General features: G+C 35.5%; 2 protein-coding genes across 3 annotated transcripts in view; one reads left to right on the forward strand and one right to left on the reverse strand.

Moving 5' to 3' along the window:
- The window catches only part of LOC147830838 (uncharacterized), a 688,366-nt gene that overhangs the window by 421,460 nt on the left and 247,827 nt on the right, over positions 1 to 19,079 (reverse strand). The window lies entirely within an intron of this gene.
- Positions 1 to 19,079, forward strand: part of LOC147830840 (uncharacterized) — a 115,524-nt gene that overhangs the window by 21,155 nt on the left and 75,290 nt on the right. Inside the window, exon 4 of one of the 2 annotated variants that reach the window (XM_087312023.1) lies at positions 3,809 to 4,102. The exons of the other annotated variant lie outside the window; for it this stretch is intronic. The gene's annotated coding sequence lies outside the window, so the exon portion shown is untranslated. Of the gene's footprint in view, positions 1 to 3,808; positions 4,103 to 19,079 lie in introns of those variants that run through there. 2 annotated transcript variants of the gene reach the window in all.

Raw genomic sequence — 19,079 nt, forward strand, 5'->3', positions numbered from 1 at the left:
TACAGTGACAAGCAGAGGACATTCTACAGTTTGACAAAATTGCTGCTTGTATGTACTTTTGAGGATTTTTAGTTGAGAATATAGCTGTTTAGATTGCTAGTATGCAGTTTATTTCTGAGAGACAGTGTGTCGACAGCCATTAGCCTGTCTTTGAGACGGTTGACAACGTTCATCCACAAGATGACGATAGAGACCGCATAATAAGCCAGAAGAGATAAACATCGTAACTTTAAACTACAGTTGATCAAATCATTATTAAACAGATGAATGGCTTTCTTAGTTGATCTCTCTCTTTTGTATGTTGTTGTGCTGGATTTATACCATAGTAACATTGTGATCCCCCGATTGCAACAGAGAAATACTAGGAAATCTCTGTAGACTGATGGCATTTCATGCTGTTCAGCCTTATAATCTTAAAATGAGAACAAAGTCAGCTGTTTTGTCATCAGTTTAGACATTACACTAGAGAATCATTCAAATACTAGCTCTAAAGTGACGTTGGTGAATTAGCAACAGTGTCAGCTGTTCTGACTTCAGCTGCAGATGTGAAGAAATGGTGGAAGAAAGTGGTTCCTCTTACAAAAGGCATTTTTAGACTCTTCATGTTTTATTTTCTTTTTTATATATACGATTATGCCGGTAAACTGTTGTATAAACGCAATATCACACTCGTAGCAATGCGATGTAGCTATATTTCGACTCTAAGGCGCTCAACCTTTGGCCTTGTGCCAATACATTCCTCTCACCAGGACTGATATACGGCCACATCGCACTGGTACTAGTGAGATATTGGTCATACATAAAATAATATAGCTAATTCCCCAAAAATAAAAGTTGAGTTTTATCATTTTTTTAATCCATTCAGCTGATCTCTTGGTCTGGCGGGAGCACTTGAATGGGTTTAGGCCATCTCGCTCAAAAATGACTAAAGAGTTCTTTTCTTAATAATTCTATTAAAAGATTGACTGTGCTGTAGTTACATCATGTTCTAGGTTGATATAGCAAGGAACTATACTCTTATTCCGGCATAATAATCCATGACTTTTGTTGCTGCATATGCAATAATATTAAGCAGCATCTAACAATATTACAAAAAAGATATTAAAATATGATATATTTTATTCATTCATTCATTTTCTTGGACTGTGGGAGAAAATGGAGCACCAGGAGGAAACCCACGCGAAGGCAGGGAGAACATGCAAACTCCACACAGAAACGCCAACTGAGTCAAGGTTCGAACCCGCGACCCAGCGACCTTCTTGCTGTGAGGCGACAGTACTACCTATTGTGCCACTGCCTCGCCATGACATATATTTGTCTTTTAAAAATGTACAGGGTTAAAAAGTCATGTTTGACACATTGTTGGAAGTTAGCCAAATATCATTGGTATCATTGATTATTACACCGGAATGAGAGTATAAAAAATTATCAAAACTCTATATTTATTTTTGAGCAGTATTCTAATGATCCAACCTGATTCAATGTCAATGATCTCTGCTAAGCTAAGCTAAAAGTGCTCCGGCCAGACCTGAAGTTTGGCTGAATGAATAAAAAAATAGTGAAACTTAACTGTTTAATTTTAGGGGAGTTGTAAAATGACCCTTTTTAAACAAAAAAAGTTAGTATTTCTTTATACATGATTTTATTCCATAATGTTTTACATATCACAACTAATATAAGATGAATTTAAAGTATTTAACTTTAATATTTGGTTTGTCCATCTTTTGAATCAGTTACAACTTTACATCTTACTGGCATAGTGTCAATATATTTCCTGAGAACTAATGTTCACCCATGTCTTCTGCAACTGACACCAAAGGCTTTTCTTTGAAATCTCTGTGAAGAAACATGACTCTGTGACATTGGCAGGGAAATAGGCGTAGCTTGTTTTTGTAAAAAAAAGAAAAAAGAATAATAATAAAAAAGGCATACATCTTCTTATGATGGCTCTACTTTATGGTTATAGAGCATAATAATGATTTGCGTTATGCTGTGTGTCAGTAGATACTAGATACAATATCCAAGACACTCCAAAAAATCTCCCTGCAAAACTACCTGAAAAAATATGGGTGACACTTTATTTTATGGTAAGATTCTCACTATTAACAAACCATTAAATAAGACTTTTTTTTTATCTGTGAAATGAATAAATAAAATGTCAATACAATTTTAATTGGACACTCATTATTAATTAGTAAGGTATGTAGAAGTTCGGTTTTTGTGTAGGATTAGGGGTGTAGCATAAGATCGTACTACACTAACAAAAGTCTTGTCATCGATCTCGGTTATAAAAGCAAAAAATAATAACTTCTAGTTGATCATTTGGAAAAGTACCAGAAGGTAGATTTTTCCGATGAATCCCAATCCAAACTGCATCCCAATCATCACAAACACTGCAGAAGATCTATTACAGGGGTGTCAAACTCAATTCCTGGAGGGCCGAAGCCCTGCACAGTTTAGTTCCAATCCTGCTCCAACACACTTACCTGTAGGTTTCAAACAAGCCTGAATGACTCAATTAGTTTGATCAGGTGTGTTTAATAAGGGTTGGAACTAAACTGTGCAGGGCTGCTGCCCTTTTGGAACTGAGTTTGACACCTGTGATCTATTGGAACCTGCATGGACTTAAGATTATCAGGGAAATCAGTCAAGTTTTGTGAAAGAAATATCATGGTTTGGGGGTCAGCGTGGGGGTGTGCGAGAGATCTGCAGAGTGGATAGCAACATCAACAGCCTGAAGTATCAAGACATTTGTGCTGCCCATAACATTACAAACCACAGGAGAGGGCAAATTCTTCAGCAAGATAGCGCTCCTCATACTTCAGCCTTCACATCAAAGTTCCTGAAAGTTGGTCAAGGTGGTCCAGGATTGGTCAGCCCTATCACCAGAAATGAACATTATTGAGCATGTCTGGGGTGAGATAAAGTTGGAAAGCATTGAAGAAGAATCCAAAGAATCTTGATGAACTCTGGGAGTCGTACAAGAAAGCTTTCTTTGCCATTCCAGATGACTTTATTAATAAGTTATTTGAGTCACTGCAGAGAGGTATGGATGTATAAGCTCATGGGAGTCATACACAATATTCATTCTTTTTCCACTGCACGATGACTTTATACTCTATACTGTACATTATACAGTTAAGTGACAAGATTTTTGTCTAAACAAAGTCAGATCTCACTGTCCTAATTAAATAATTAAAAATCAAGGCATGATCATGTTTTACTTTGATAAAATAAGTGTAATCTAGAAGCTTTTGCATTACATATAAGCCACTTCTGATACCAAATGATCAACTAAAAGTTATAATTTGTTGTGCCTAAAACTTGGATAGGTGACAAGACTTTTGTCAAGTAGTGTTGTACTAATAAACAGCCAACAGGCAGGTAATAAGCCACTAGTTAATATTGGGAATTGTTTCTTAAACAAAAGTGCTACCAAAATATGTATACTTTTGTGTAACACTTATTACAAGTATTAGCAAAAATAATGTTTTGAAATGTAAACTCATATTTTCTACTGACACACGCCAACAGATTGTTGAAATAACTGACTTTAAACCATTTTTGTTGGTGAAAATTATAGTGGTCAATTACTTTTGCACAGTACTGTATGTATGTATGTGTGAAGGCACAGTATGTATTTATGATTTTTTTATAAAGTTATGTAAACCTGGATGATCTGTGAATATTAATAAATGAATGGATAGATTTTTTTGTATTACTAACAGTTTGACTTCTTTTAAAAATGAATCAAAATGCAGCACATGCTGAGCTTCAATCATCAGAAATGACATCTCTTGTCCAACAGGGGGCGCTGTGTGTCATTTGATCTTAGTAGATTGGATGTGTGAAGATGAGGTAGTTTGAAAAGACTCGCAGATCTGCTTTTCCCTCCCATGATGCATCATGCTATGAAATATCCCTTTCTTCCTGACTGAATGATACAGCATGACAGACGTTTTTTGCCTTATCTGGCTGATTGTCAAGTGCAAATCGATTTTTCAGAGGGGGCTATTTTCTGCGACTGTAATTCTGTCACATTTTCCATTTTCTGCGCGTCTTTTCTTCTTGGAGGAGTTAAATAAAAGCGCCATGTCTCTTTTTGCTGCTGTCTTTCTTTTAATACTATTGTGAAAGGAAGGTTTTTTTTCCACAATGAGCCTGATAGCTGAATGTATTGTGTCTTTCAGAGCTGGTGAATGTCGTTTTTTCAGCTTCTCTCCCGACCTCTTATTCTGCCTACCATTCTCTGCTGCTTTCTCCCTCTCTTTCTCTTCTTCTCCGTCTCTCTCACCTTTAGGAAACAATAGATTCACTGCATGTCCCTGTGGCTCACTGTCTCCTGCCCACACACATTTTCTCTCCATCTGTCACTACATTTTCCTACCTCTTCATCTATCTCTCGGTCCATCTATCGACTGTGACTGCCAGTGGGATAGTGTGTGTGTGCGCGTGCGTGTGCATGTGTGTGTTTTTAGGCTCACTACCTCATGACCAGCTGCAAGCTGCTCCGCTGTCAGGCTTTTCTGAGTCTGAATGTTTTGTGCTATTCTTGTCCTTGTCTTTTATCTTGCATGCATTTTAAGCACCTCACACTTTTTCACTAGGCAACTGAAAACTTTTCACATGTGGACATTTAGAGTTCCATGTACTTCGATACTAATAGGTGATTTATACAGCAATGGGGAAAATAATAAGACAACAGTCCTGAGTTATTTCAATTGCATTACCCAACATTGAGTTTGTACTTATCACCCTTTTTGACTCTTTAGGTACAAAGGTATCATCTCAATGACAGCTTTTGTACATTTATTAGAGTTCATATACAATATCGGAAAGCTGTTATAATCCTATTGGTTATTGTTACAACTGAGATGGAACCTACTTTTAAACACCAAAAATGTACTGTGTTAGTCTTTCTGTTGAGACATTTTGAACAATATTAAGATATGTGTAAGAAAGGGGCTGAGTTTGTTTAAATAAGTCAAACATACATCGTCTAATAATTGTCATGACATCCACAACGATGATGTTAAAGACACATCGAAAAAGACATAGCATTTTTATACATTTGGCATTAGAGACTACGCTGTCACAATGATCTTTGTTCAACATGGTCTTAAACTGCTGTATTACCTATGCCAGTAGGTGGCGTAATCCATTTGTAAAGAAACACTTTGTGCAAATATGGTAACACAATTTTTCAACTGCTGTATTACCCGGGCCAGTAGGTGGTGACATCACTTTGTAAAGAAACATTACTTGTTTGTGCACATATGGTTGCACAGATCTTAATCTGCTGTATTACCTATGCCATGCCAGTAGGTGGCGACATCAATTTGTAAAGAAACACTACTCGTTTGTGCACATATGGTAACACAGTTCTTAAACTGCTGTATTACCCATGCCATGCCAGTTGGCGGCGACATCACTTTGTAAAGAAACACTACTCATTTGTGCACATATGGTAACGGTTTTTAAACTGCTGTATTACCCAGGCCAGTAGGTGGCAACATCACTTTGTAAATAAATACTGCTTGATTGTACACATACTGTAACAAAGTTCTTAATCTGCTGTATTACCCATGCCAGGCCAGTATGTGGCGACATCACTTTGTAAAAAAACACTACTTGTTTGTGCTCTTATGGTTACACAAATCTTAAACTGCTGTATTACCCAGGCCAGAAGGTGATGACCTCACTCTTTTTATAGAAACACTACTCATTTGTTCCCATATGGTCATAATCTCCATCACTGAGGTTTTGGTTGTCAAGTTCGCACATATACATAAACATAATATTTTGATATTATTATTATTATTAATTCTATTTTATTGATATAACAATACTGATATAGCGATATTTATTAAACTATGTTGTTTTTCAAAAATATAGGTATGTTGACACACACTTTCAATATCTTTTGCTTTCTTTTCCTGAAAATGTTATGTTTTGGTGTAAAGAGTCTCAAAACAAAGCAAAAATACATTACGTGTAACATATTGAGATAGAATAAAACATAATACTAGAATTAGTTTAATTAATAACTCAGAGATTCTTGTTTGTCACCATTTACATGTTTGAATAGGTTGAGCTGAACGATATTGTGACTGAACTTTTTAGTGAATGATATTTAATGATTTAGTGAATTTAAAAAAATCTACCAAATATTTTCATTATACATTATGCAAAATGGGTTTTTAAGAAATAGGCCTATGTGTGTGCGTTATTGAAACAAAAAAAAAAAAAACTAAACTCTTTTGACTGATTTAGACCTGTCCTGGATTAATAAATACAACACTATAATTGCCAATAGGTAGTCACATACTTTTAATGAATCATTTATTCAAATGATTAATTCAAAACTGCTGTTTCATTCAGAAACAAAACAGGTGACCGCTTTTATGAATAGATCACACTTATTTTTATACTCTTCAAGTCCTTCTTTATCATTTCATCTTCATTTTCACTGATAATTAATTTAGAAGCATACTCCATCCTTCCATCCCTTCTCATTTCTTCCATCATTTCCACCCTTTGAAAGACATCATGCTCCCTTGACTTACATTATTGTCAACTGCCTTTTCAACCAGCAAAAGGTTTGCTGCTGATTCCAGGCATGCTTCTCATTAGGCCTGAGACTTGAATCATGTGACAGGGCAATCAAGTCTCCGTCATGGCTGTCTGCTGGGATCTAGACAAGCGCTGGATCACTGCGACCTCCGTTCCCCTTCGCTCTGCCGTTTTAAGTCACTTTTAACTGCGTGTCGCTGATGATGGCAGTGTGGCCGAGCCAGGAGCAGCTGACTGATGTTTTTTTCTTGACACAGTGCTAATAACACTTACTGGACAAAAACTGCTTACACTCCTCTATGTAACCAGAGGGAACGCAAGAACAGGAACTGCCTCGAGTGGGCAGTGGAGAATTGAAAAGAATGAGTAAATTAAGCTCTATATTGAGGTCTTAAATCTGTATTTCTGTCTTTCTCTGACACCTCTGTTTTGGTCTTTTTGTATGTTGGAACAAAGGAAATATGCAAAATATATTGACTATAGTCTGGATTGACATAAAATAATATTTTAAAGTTTTTTTTTAAAGTTTTATATAGGCAGCACCAAATTAATATCTACGGCTCCTGATGATACACTGAGGCAAATTCATCAGTCATTCATTAAGTTTAAATGTTGGAAAATTGGAAAATGCTGTTATTGTAAAGTCTGAAATATATATATATATATATATATATATATATATATATATATATATATATATAAGTTCTGTCAATCTATTAAAAATAAATTAACTAATTAATCGCACCTTTTAAAAAAAATTTATCGTGATTAATCGCATTTAAAATACTAAAACATGTAATTTTGGCTATTCAAATGTAAAATTAATGTAGACGCAAGACAAAAACTATTTAAATTCAAAATATAATTGTTTATTCAAATTTTTGTTTAATAAGTAACACAGATTTCTTCATCTAAAGAACATACCCATAATAAACCGTCAATATCCTGGCTTGACAGCCAAAATTATTACAGAAATAAAAACACAGGCATGTTAGAGCCATTTGAATTTCAAAACAATCAATGCCAATAAAGAAAAAACTGATTTCCAAGATGGATTCTAAGTGGACTGCAAAAAATGCCAAAATAGGCATTCCAGATATGGAAATTGGAAAATTATAATAACAATAAAGTATTGAATACAAACAAGTGCACTCATTGTAAAGTTGTATTGCTGTGAGTTGAGAACATTAATTATAAAGTAGAAACAATTTTTCTCAGTCTTCCTTTACATTCATCCAGTTGCTAAGACAGTCCAGTCCAGACATCCCAAGTCTCCCGGAAGTTGCGGGAGTATTCGCAAATGCACAGAGACTCCCGGATGCCTGCAAATGAATGATAATCTCCCGGAAATCTGCCAAATGATTATATACAGTTGAAGTCAGAATTATTAAACCCCCTTTGAATTTTTTCTTTTTTAAATATCTCCCAAATGATGTTTAACGGAGCAAGGAAATTTTCACAGTATGTCTGATAATATTTTTTTCTTCTAGAGAAAGTCTTATTTGTTTTTATTTCAGCTAGAATAAAAGCAGTTATTAATTTTTTTAACCTGCCTAGTTAACCTAATTAACCTAGTTAAGCCTTTAAATGTCACTTTAAGCTGTGTATAAGTGTCTTGAAAATATCTAGTCTAATATTATTTTCTGTCATCATGGTAAAGATAAAATAAATCAGTTATTAGAGATGACTTATTAAAACTAAAATGTTTAGCAATGTGTTGTAAAGATATTCTCCCTGTTCAATAGAAATTAGGGGATAAAATAAACAGGGGGCTAATAATTCAGGGGTGCTAATAATTCTGACTTCAACTGTAAATGTGCTGTATTCTGACCAACCTGCTCCCTTGGTTGCAAACCTAATTGTGATTTTGCTGCATTTTTCTTTTTCTATGTCCAGTGCTTTTCTTCTTTTCATGCGCTCCCTCTCTGCTCCTTCTTTCTGTTTACGTTCGTGTTTTTGCCTGAAGTTGTAGCTGGTATCATAAGTTCTATGCAAATAGCTAATCAGGCAGTACGTCGCTGAAATGATTGGACCTTATGGTTATTGCGATGACCTGATTCGTGGTTTGAGGTGGTTTGAGGAAAAATATATGTATATATATTTATTAATCATAAAGCACCACATTTTCAGCTACCTCTCTCAAGAGAAACAGTCATATGCTGTACACCTCGAGTCGCTTGGGAAAGTTTTTTAGATTTAGGTTGAATTTTTTGTTTGTTTTTTCCAAATACATTGAACCTTTCTTTTATTTATTAAACAAAACAAAACAAAATTTACAGTTTACAATAATAGCGCTACTACTGTGCAGACTTGTGGACAGAGGTCACGCAGTTTATTTACATTTGACCGACATGCCATTACACATGTGCGTTCCAATTGAATCTATGTGAGAAAATTTGTACTCGGTTAACACTTCAGCTCAGTCTGTCAAGAGAAAAATGAAGTGTGCTGATTTACAGTGTTGTGCAGTGAGGTGCAAGATCTGTGTCCTTTCTGCAAGCATAGAGGGGTCAAGGAAACACACACATGGCTTCAGGGTTGAATAAAAACATCTCCATTTCTGTCTCCAGAGTTCTGGTAAAAGTGGGAGTTTAGATAACATCCATCTTTTTGGCCGTTTTGACAGAATACTGTGCAGAATAGTGAGTAGTAGATACTTTTTTTGTTAAAGACATAACTTTATTTAGCAGTTGTAAATCAGGTGCATATTGTGTGTCCACATGCTGTAGGTCTGGGCTTGTGTAGTATTGACCAAAAAAGTTTGTCTTTGGCTTATTTAAGGTTTGGACAAAAGCAGAATGAACCGCCAACTTGTCCGGCATATGTTTTATGCTGCGGATACCCTTCCAGCTGCAACCTAGTACTGGGAAACACCCATACACTCTCAGATCCACACATACACTCATACACTACCGCAGTTTAGATCACTCAATTAACATACACTGTGAGAAAAACACAGAAAGGCCAACTGGCCCAGCCGGGACTCGAACCAATGACCTTCTTGCTGTGAGGCGACAGTGCCAACCACTGAGCCTCCCCACCAATAATCAATATTTACGAAATATTTTTTACAAATGGAATGGATAATCAGATTATTAGACGTTTATGCAAACAAATTCCACTGTGGTAAACAGTAGTTACTATAAATGCTGCTTTGTTTGTGGTTTGTATGCGTGCAGCACTAGTTCAGGTTTCCTATTGTGGAATAACAATACAGATACTGCCATTACCAAGGTTATAATAGATTTTTATTTTTAATGCAAAGTTTTTATTTCGATTATATATAATTTTTGCATTTGCTATACATTTCAGTTTAGGTTTAGTTAGTGTTTCATTACTGTTTTTTTTGGGTTTAGTTTTATAGTATTTATTTTATGAACTCAATTCTATTTACTTTCAATTTTTTTTGTACTTAGAGAGTACTTAGAGTAGTTTTGTCAAGTGAACAGAACTTGTCCAGTGTTGACCAAAGCATGGCATGGAAAGATGCATCTTTTAGTCTTCTGTTTGGTGTGTCCATGAGTTTGGGTCCAGACACAGTGGATGCTTTGTGACAACACATTCAATTTCCGACTTTGCTAACTCATTGTCGATTTGGTGTGTTCTGATGTCATGGATTAATAAATATGACACTAAAACAATGAGTGATTAAAAAACTTTATGAGTGATTCAAATGATTCATTTAAACTACTGATTTATTTATACATTTAAAAAGTGACTGTCTTTTATGGATCATTGAATCAATGACTCGTTTGAACATCATTCGTTGATCAAAAATAACAGACATCATTTTATTGTAAACTTAACTCACTTGACATTACCATGTTGTTAGTTAAATTTTTGTGTAAAATGAATGTCACTTTTGCAATTATTAGGAAAAATAGCACACTTTTTTCTGTGATATTACGTAACTATATCCTATTCAGTGATATTTATTGCATTTAGAATTAGTATACACTATACACATCGAATAGTTTTACACACACACACACACACACACATACATATATATATATTTACTATATATATATATATATATATAGTCACTTTATTAATCCGGGGTCGCTACAGCGGAATGAACCACCAACTTATCCAGCAAGTTTTTATGCAGCGGATGCCCTTCCAGCCACAACCCATCTCTGGGAAACATCCACACACACACACACACTCATACACTACGGACAATTTAGCCTACCCAATTCACCTGTACCGCATGTCTTTGGACTGTGGGGGAAACCAGAGCACCCGGAGGAAACCCAAGTGAACGCAGGGAGAACATGCAAACTTCACACAGAAATGCCAACTGAGCCGAGGCTCGAACCACAGCACTACCTACTACAGCACACTGCTTCAACATTAGCCGCTTTTCCACTATCGTGCTGAATCGTTCTTTAAACAGAACTGTTCCATTCCGTGCCAAACCGGGCCAGACAGCACGGATACGGTTTCATTTTCCACTGTCGTGCTGCGACAAAGCTCTTTAAAACATTACACAAAACGCATCAGTAGTTGCCTTGGTAACGCAATGTAAACGGCTCCCTTTGTTCAATTAAAGTTAAATAAGAGCCGAAACTATTTATTTCTTTTTTTATCATAAAAGCAAAAGCAACCATGTGACTAAACACTGTTATGCCGCTCTATCAAATAGGGGTGCTAAATGTGCACCCCTATTTATTTATATGTTGCGCAGCTCTGGCTAAATTTTATTTGGAGGGAAAATTACCAAAATGTAACGTGATGATTGAAAATAATTGAAGGGGAAATAAATAATATTTAAAATCTCTGAACATAACAGAAAAATAAACAATGATAAGACAACAATAATAGTGCATTTGCATTATCGTGGCAGAAATATAATTTTGGACAGGCCTTGTCAAAGGTAAGCGGGCACTTTCACTAATAAAAACACAGCACATAAATTATTTCATTTTTAACAATTAATTAAATTACACTGCGTTTTTATATCAAAAGTTGATAATGATATAAAATATACTACATTTTGATGGTAAAATGAAACCAATTAAGCGATGGCTGTTATTTGTTTTACTATTCAAACATTAAATAACGAATGCAGCAAGTGAAATAAAAAACGAATATGAAACAACACATATATCGCAGGATTTAAAGCATATAAAGCACTATTATATTTAGCAAAATGCTGCTCTATTATCTTTTTATTTTGATCCTTTTATTTTTATTATAATAATTATTTTTGTGTTCATAATTAACTAACAAGCTGTAGGCGAATTATTGCTAGACGTTTTAGAAAATATTTGCGTAGCTATATTAAAGATCACCACAAAAAAAAAAACACAGAAACATGTTCCATGCCTCATAAATGTCATATAACTTATGTAAAACTGAATCATATAATTGCCTATAGCTGAAATGAAGAAAATTGCTCATTTTATTTTTATAAAACATTTGTAAAAACGTATTGATATTTTTTGAGTAAAAGCAATACTGACATTCAAGAATCCATATTTATTTAATTCATTCATTCTTTTGACTTATTTATTAGTGCATATGCTGTAATATAAATCATACAACAGTACCTTGGACAGTTACAGTGCCGCTCCGTAAAGCTTTCAAGCAAAGTCTTTTGGACGGCCGACATTACAACACGAACACGCCGTCAGGTGGTCTCGCCGGTATTAACAAGCTGTCCTGGCTTTGAATTAAAAAGTGCAATTATTTCCTCGTTGTTAAAAGAGTCTGCAAGTTCGTGTTCCATGGATATAGTGATGTTGTTGTGGAATTTGGACATCGACGATGCAAAGCGTGACTTTATTCGCTTTATTCGATGCGCAGCAGGAAAAAAAAGTCAGCAGCGCAAGTCGCTCTCCCGGATCAGAGCGAGTTTTGTGCTGTGAAATACAGCGCTGCGTGCAATAAACTCACATTCAGGCAGGCGAAGTAGGTCTGTATTCAAGTCAATAAAATAATAACTTTAATGAATAAAATATCTTCGTAAGAATGTGAGGAGTTATTCACTTCTCTGCCAGAGACTACTCTATGGTTTTAAAACCCTTTTCAAACTGTATCGTTTAGACCTGGATCATTATTTTATATTGAATGTACTGTAGTTTATTGAGGATGTCTGATGACTAGCGCGCTTCTGCTGAGCCAGCTGTGGTAGCTTAGCAACCGAGTCGCGACGTCAACACACAGAATCTGTCAGCACAGTTCAGCACGGTTGTCTAACCGTGCCGAGAATTCCGGGCCGAGAACGGTTTGTAATCGTGCCGCGCCGTTCCAGGCTCAGTGGAGAAACAACCGTAACCGTACCGAAGTGTTCTTAGAACGGTTTGGCACGATAGTGGAAAAGCAGCTATTGTTGTTCTGTTTACAGTAGAAAAGTTGGCGTGACAATTGTCTTATTTGACATCAACATGGCTAAGGAGATGCTTGTTGCAAAAACAGTTCCTGACCACTGTGTCTTATGTTTTTAGATGCATAGATGCGATCTGAATGACCGCTAAGGTTTATTATTTTCAAGGAACCACACAGCTAATATAGTTCCAGACATTCTTAACTGCATTAGGCCCTGATCTCACCCAAAAACATTTTATTATTATTATTATTATTTTATTTATTTATTAAATTTTTTTTTGTGGTGAGAGGCAACATTTAAAAATTGTTTTCTATTAGCAGCAAGTCTTTTGCACCCTGGGCGCCTTTTATTTTAACTGCCTGCTGCACCTAGTGTTTTTGACCGAGCAATCTGTGTGTCTGTTTAATAAAGTCAACTCTTTGTGGAAAATGCACCCGACTTCACACGCTCCAGCATTAAGACCATTGATACAGGGGTTGCCCTGCAGCTTTAAAGTGCAGTGCAATGCTCTTTTCTAAAGTCAACAAAAAGGGAGTGAGGTGCATCTTGCATTTGGAGAACTGAAAAGCGCATTCAGTGTGATTAGCCCCTTATGCTGCGTACACACCTGACGTGGAAGAAGCGTCAAGCACTAGTGAATAGTGATTCACATGTTAAGTCAATGCAAATATGCGAATAGACATCAAGCCGCGTGAGTTGAGCACTTTGCGCGAATCGCTCGAGTTACCAACGTCAACAGACATTTGTGCCACGTTAACCAATCAGAAGCTTTCTCTTGTATGGGCGTGCTTATGGCGTAGCGCCAGTTGTTGGGGTTCCAGGGGGAAATCCTTCTGCTGACACCAGACAACAAATAATCAAACTGGGCTTGGCTCGGTCGGAAGCACTGCTGAAAGCCTCCATCATCCAGGTTACGTTTCTGGAAGAGTCGGAGGAGTTAAACTCCCTTGTGCATCTTTGAAAGGATTTAGTGGACTCAGACACGGCTCCAAATGAATCGAGGCTGTTTTTCAGCCTTCACAAAGCACATAAACACAGTTATTCTCTCAATAAAATCCATGTTAGCCATTTAGCAACGAAGCTGCAGTCACCGGGCAGACAAAAGCCCTGCCCATTACGCAAATCCGCATCTATTGTTCTGTAAATTTGACACAAAACTGAAGCGAGTGACCTCCAAATGTTCACACGCCCATTTATGCGCGAATAGCACGATTTATCCATGCATTTTGCGTCTGGTTTGAACACAGTCTGGTTTGAACACAGCATTACAGTTCTATATCACTGTGCTGAATGATTTTAGTCACAACTACAACAGAGAAAAATCAAATCAAAACAAAAGGGTTTAGATGAGATGCGAAGATTTGTGATCTTTGTCTTTAGAAGTTATAAACATAGCATAACCAGACAAATTAAGTCTGGCCCTATAAATGATTAGAAAATTATGTACAGCTAGTTGCAATTATTCAAACGCCTTGCCAAATAATTAGTTGAAAATGCAATTTACATCAAATATATAAAAATAAAATACAATATACAACAAAGGACACATGGCAGACAGAGTGCAACAGGTGTACCTAATAAAATGGCCAATGAGTGAACATTAGAATGCTATACTGAACTTTCCAATACTCATTACATGCGAAGGACTAAAATAGCTGATTGTTTTAATATCTGAAGGAGCTGTCTGATCACTACCAGACCCACAAGAGGACTTTCTCACATCACAAATGTGAGAAAGTTTATTTTGGCAGTTGGACGTTCAAATAAAACATCTTACTCATCCATCGTGTTTAGTTCATATCGTTTGGGTAGGAAATAGGATGTGGAGGCTAATCCAATGTTTATAGAAACACTTAGAGTTGTTTGTGTGTCGCTTTGGCTCCCTTTGCGCACATTTGTGAAATTTCAGTACCAAAACAACCCACCGAACCCTCATTAAAGCAGCAGATGAGAACCGATGCAACTGGCAGGTCTTTTGTGGTGTTGCATTCAGACGTCAGCAAGGTTCTGCATCATGGGACAAATGCATTAAAGCTTTTAGCAAACGCCAGTAGAAAAGTGGAAGCTCAAGCCAAGCATTAAAGTATGAACAAAAGAGTTGCAGTAATGCAGGCGGGTGTAATTATAGATTCAGATGTAAACGACAGGTATTATTAAGTAGCTCTAGATGTGATATACACAATATCGCGTGCTGTATTTAGTATGACCTATGTTTTGGTTTTCAATTTGTGAATGTAGATAATGGGAGATTCACTCTTATTCGGTCCTTGCTCTCTCTGAAGCTACAATCCAGAAGGCTAATTAGCAAATGAAGAGAGAGCATGACAGTCTAATAGCACAAAATTGCCCCCATTTCCTGACAATCTCACTGTAATTTAAGTAAAGAATACCAAACAGCCGAATGATTGTTGTTTTAGCTGAGAGAGGGCCGGTAATGATCCACGGCCCCCTTGTTTCAGAACCACAACATGTACCTGGGACAAAACAGCACTACATGATGATCACTACAAATCGTTGTGTTATGACATACTCTGGAGACCTGCATTTGTGTGCTTTTAGGACTGTGGAGAACAATAGACCGTCATATATTATTAGGTTTTGATTGCCTTATTGACTTGTGTCTGGTCCAAGTCCATTTTTGAAGCTTTTAAATTTGTGCATTTTTGTATTCTGACCATGCTATCTATCTATCTATCTATCTATCTATCTATCTATCTATCTATCTATCTATCTATCTATCTATCTATCTATCTATCTATCTATCTATCTATCTATCTATCTATCTATCTATCTATCTATCTATCTATCTATCTATCTATCTATCTATCTATCTATCCATCCATCCATCCATCCATCCATCCATCCATCCATCCATCCATCCATCCATCCATCCATCCATCCATCCATCCATCCATCCATCCATCCATCCATCCATCCATCCATCCATCCATCCTTTATCTATTTTATTTGTTATTCATTAATTATTTATTTTTTATGTATTTTATTATTATTGTTGTTTTTTTCATTGTATTATATAATTATTTTTTTATTAATGTATTAGACATTTTTAGTCACTGATGTTATTTATGATGTTGTTTATTTAAACAATTTATTTGATTTATAGTTGTATTCTGTTTAATCAATGAATTTAATATATTACTCAGTAATTTATTCTTATTATTATATTTAGTGTTTTTATTTGAACACATTTTAATCAAAAACTTGATTTCAATAATTTCAGTAAAATTGCAATAATTGCAAGTTATTTTACACACACACACACACACACACACACACTACAGCCAATTTAGTTTATTGAATTCACCCATATAGCGGATGTCCTTGTACTGTACGGGAAACTGCAGCACCTAAAAGAAACCCACATGAACCCAGTGAGAACATGCAGACTCCACAAAGAAATTGCAGAAATTGGGTAACGCAGTGGCACAGTAGGTAGGGCTGTCACCTCACAGAAAAATGCTTTTAAAAAGTAAGTACAATTAGCTTAATTATAAAAATTAAGTCTACTTACCAGTTCCAAGTTACAATGGGTTTACTTTATTTTTGTAATGTCAACTTGTTGTTTGGGTGACACAGTGGCGCAGTAGGTAGTGCTGTTGCCTCACAGCAAGAAGGTCGCTGGTTCGAGCCTCGGCTGGGCCAGTTGGCCTTTCTGTGTGGAGTCTGCATGTTCTCCCTGCGTTAGCGTGGGTTTCTTCGGGTGCTCCGGTTTCCCCCACAAATCCGAAGACACGTAGTATAGGAGAATTGGGTAGGCTAAATTGTCCATATGAGTGTGTATGGATGTTTCCCAGAGATGGGTTGCAGCTGGAAGGGAATCTGCTGCGTAAAACATGTGATGGTTAAGTTCATCACTACATTCATTTTTTCAAACTTCTTTGATTTCCATTGACGTTTGTTACATCCTGTTTTGGCAGTTAGCATGTCTGTAATTGTGCCAGAGGTTGTCAGTGAGTAAGATCTTGTCATTCGGAGTCCAAACCAAACACTTTTACAGCCTCCCGCACTCCCTCACTCTGAGTGTCAGGGCTAAAGTGCTAAAATGGAGAAAAATGCACCTTGCCCTCATATTGAACACATAAATCATCAGAGCATGCAGGCCTTGACTGCTGTTTCCTTTCCCTCTAATGGATCCCTCGTTCCACACCTCTTCTCCTTCAGCTGAGGATCAGTAAAAACACAGCGTTCAGTCAGCTGGGTGTGAAAAACACCCTGGGAGATGATCATTATCTAGATCATCCCAGTTCCCAGATGCACATTCTAAATTGGTACATTCAGTGTATTTCAGTTCATGCATTTTTTTGATTATGCTTAGGATGTTACTAAACTGTGGTCGATTTTCTAGGGGTGAAATACTTTAGGTGGAAAAACAAAAGAATGCTGCTTCATATACAGATTTAGGGTACCACACAGTAATATATATATATGAACTGAGTATATATACATACATATATATATATATATATATATATATATATATATATATATATATATATATATATATATATATATATATATATATATATATATATATATAAATATATATATATATATATATATGTATATATATATATATATATATATATATATATATATATATGTGTGTGTATTTATACACACACACACACACACACACACACACACACACATATATATATATATATATATGTATATATGTGTGTATATATATTCCTGAGTTATTAAAAATATTATGTTTAGAAATGTGTTGAAAAAAATCTTCACTTCGTTAAAAAAAAATTGGGGAAAAAAAACTGGGGCTAATAATTCTAACTTCAAATGTATATATACACATATATGTCATGACAACATCAAGTTTTATGTTTGTTTAACTTATTAAATTAAGTCAGCAATGTTTCAATTTAATTATTGAGTGGATGAACTATGACGTCACATTATTGGCTAAATGGCTGCTAGCATAAAACTGGTTCCCTCAATAAAATCCCTATAGAATTTTCCCATAGGCTTATTCGAAGATTGCAAATAATAAGCTCTGTGTTCAAACACTGGTAATTACACTTACACGTTTTGTCCAGACGGATAATCTTCACACGAAAATACAACTTTTAGCACTTTTGGATCTTAAATGCAAACGCAGGAATTAAAAAGCTAACATTAAGCTATAAACAGACTACAGTGGCTTATTTTTAGAAATTTAGTTAATGACAAAGATTTAATCTCTCTGTTTATTATATTATAATCCTTTTTAAGGAGTTTAATATTGCAGTTATGAAAGATTTAAACGTGTTTAGATAAAGAAAAAAAAAAAACGAAAAATCTATTGATCACATTAAAATGACAGTTAAAATGTATGTATTTTTTTACACATGTTACACATGATTGCATTACTGAGAGCAAGAAAGAGACTAAGAGGCTGCACTCATAATATTGTTTAATTAAAATAAATGATCAACCAATTAATTTGTCTTGACAGTCTTTAAAAGTGAAAGATTATCTACACACAATATAATAAAAATACAAGAAACTATAAAGTACTCTTTATGAAAATACTTAACTAACACACAAATCCAAATGTCCAACGCAAGCTGGCTGCATTCCAGACCAGTTCAGCAGAACGATGTATTTTGTCTCTGACACTTCTTGTAGTCCCATTTAGCAGCTTGATAGCAACTGTCTTTTTAAAAAAAACGTAACCGATAAAAAAAAATCAAGAGTGAGATGTGACTGATGTGTTTTATGTCGTAGAATAAAACGTGAAAGTATCTTGAGTATCTTGAACTGAAATCCTATCCTCCACTCCATTTAAGTCATAAGAGCTGTTTTAGTCTGTATGAAATTAAATTAAAAAAATTTTTTTGGTAGCACGCATTTGTAGCACAAAAAAAGTTTGTTTTAAAAATTTTCAATCAAAGTCTGACCATTTGCTTTCATGTTTGAAGTGGCCACCCTTTTCTGATGATGTTGGAAATTTTAGTTGGAAGCACATAAATATAATGAAAAGTATTAGCAACTTCCAGTTAATGAGGACTTTAAGTCGGTTTTATGTAATAAAGGTTATAATTGTTAGTCTGATCTAAGATTTAAGGCAGATTTTTTAGCCTGATCTCATTAGGAAATATAACTATTTTATGCCCTGGCAAAAAAGTGGCTAATTCTTCTAACTACATGCAAA

This window comes from Danio rerio, chromosome 25 (genome assembly GCF_052040795.2).
Source record: "Danio rerio strain M-AB ecotype USA chromosome 25, GRCz13ab, whole genome shotgun sequence".
NCBI classification, from domain to species: Eukaryota; Metazoa; Chordata; class Actinopteri; order Cypriniformes; family Danionidae; genus Danio; species Danio rerio.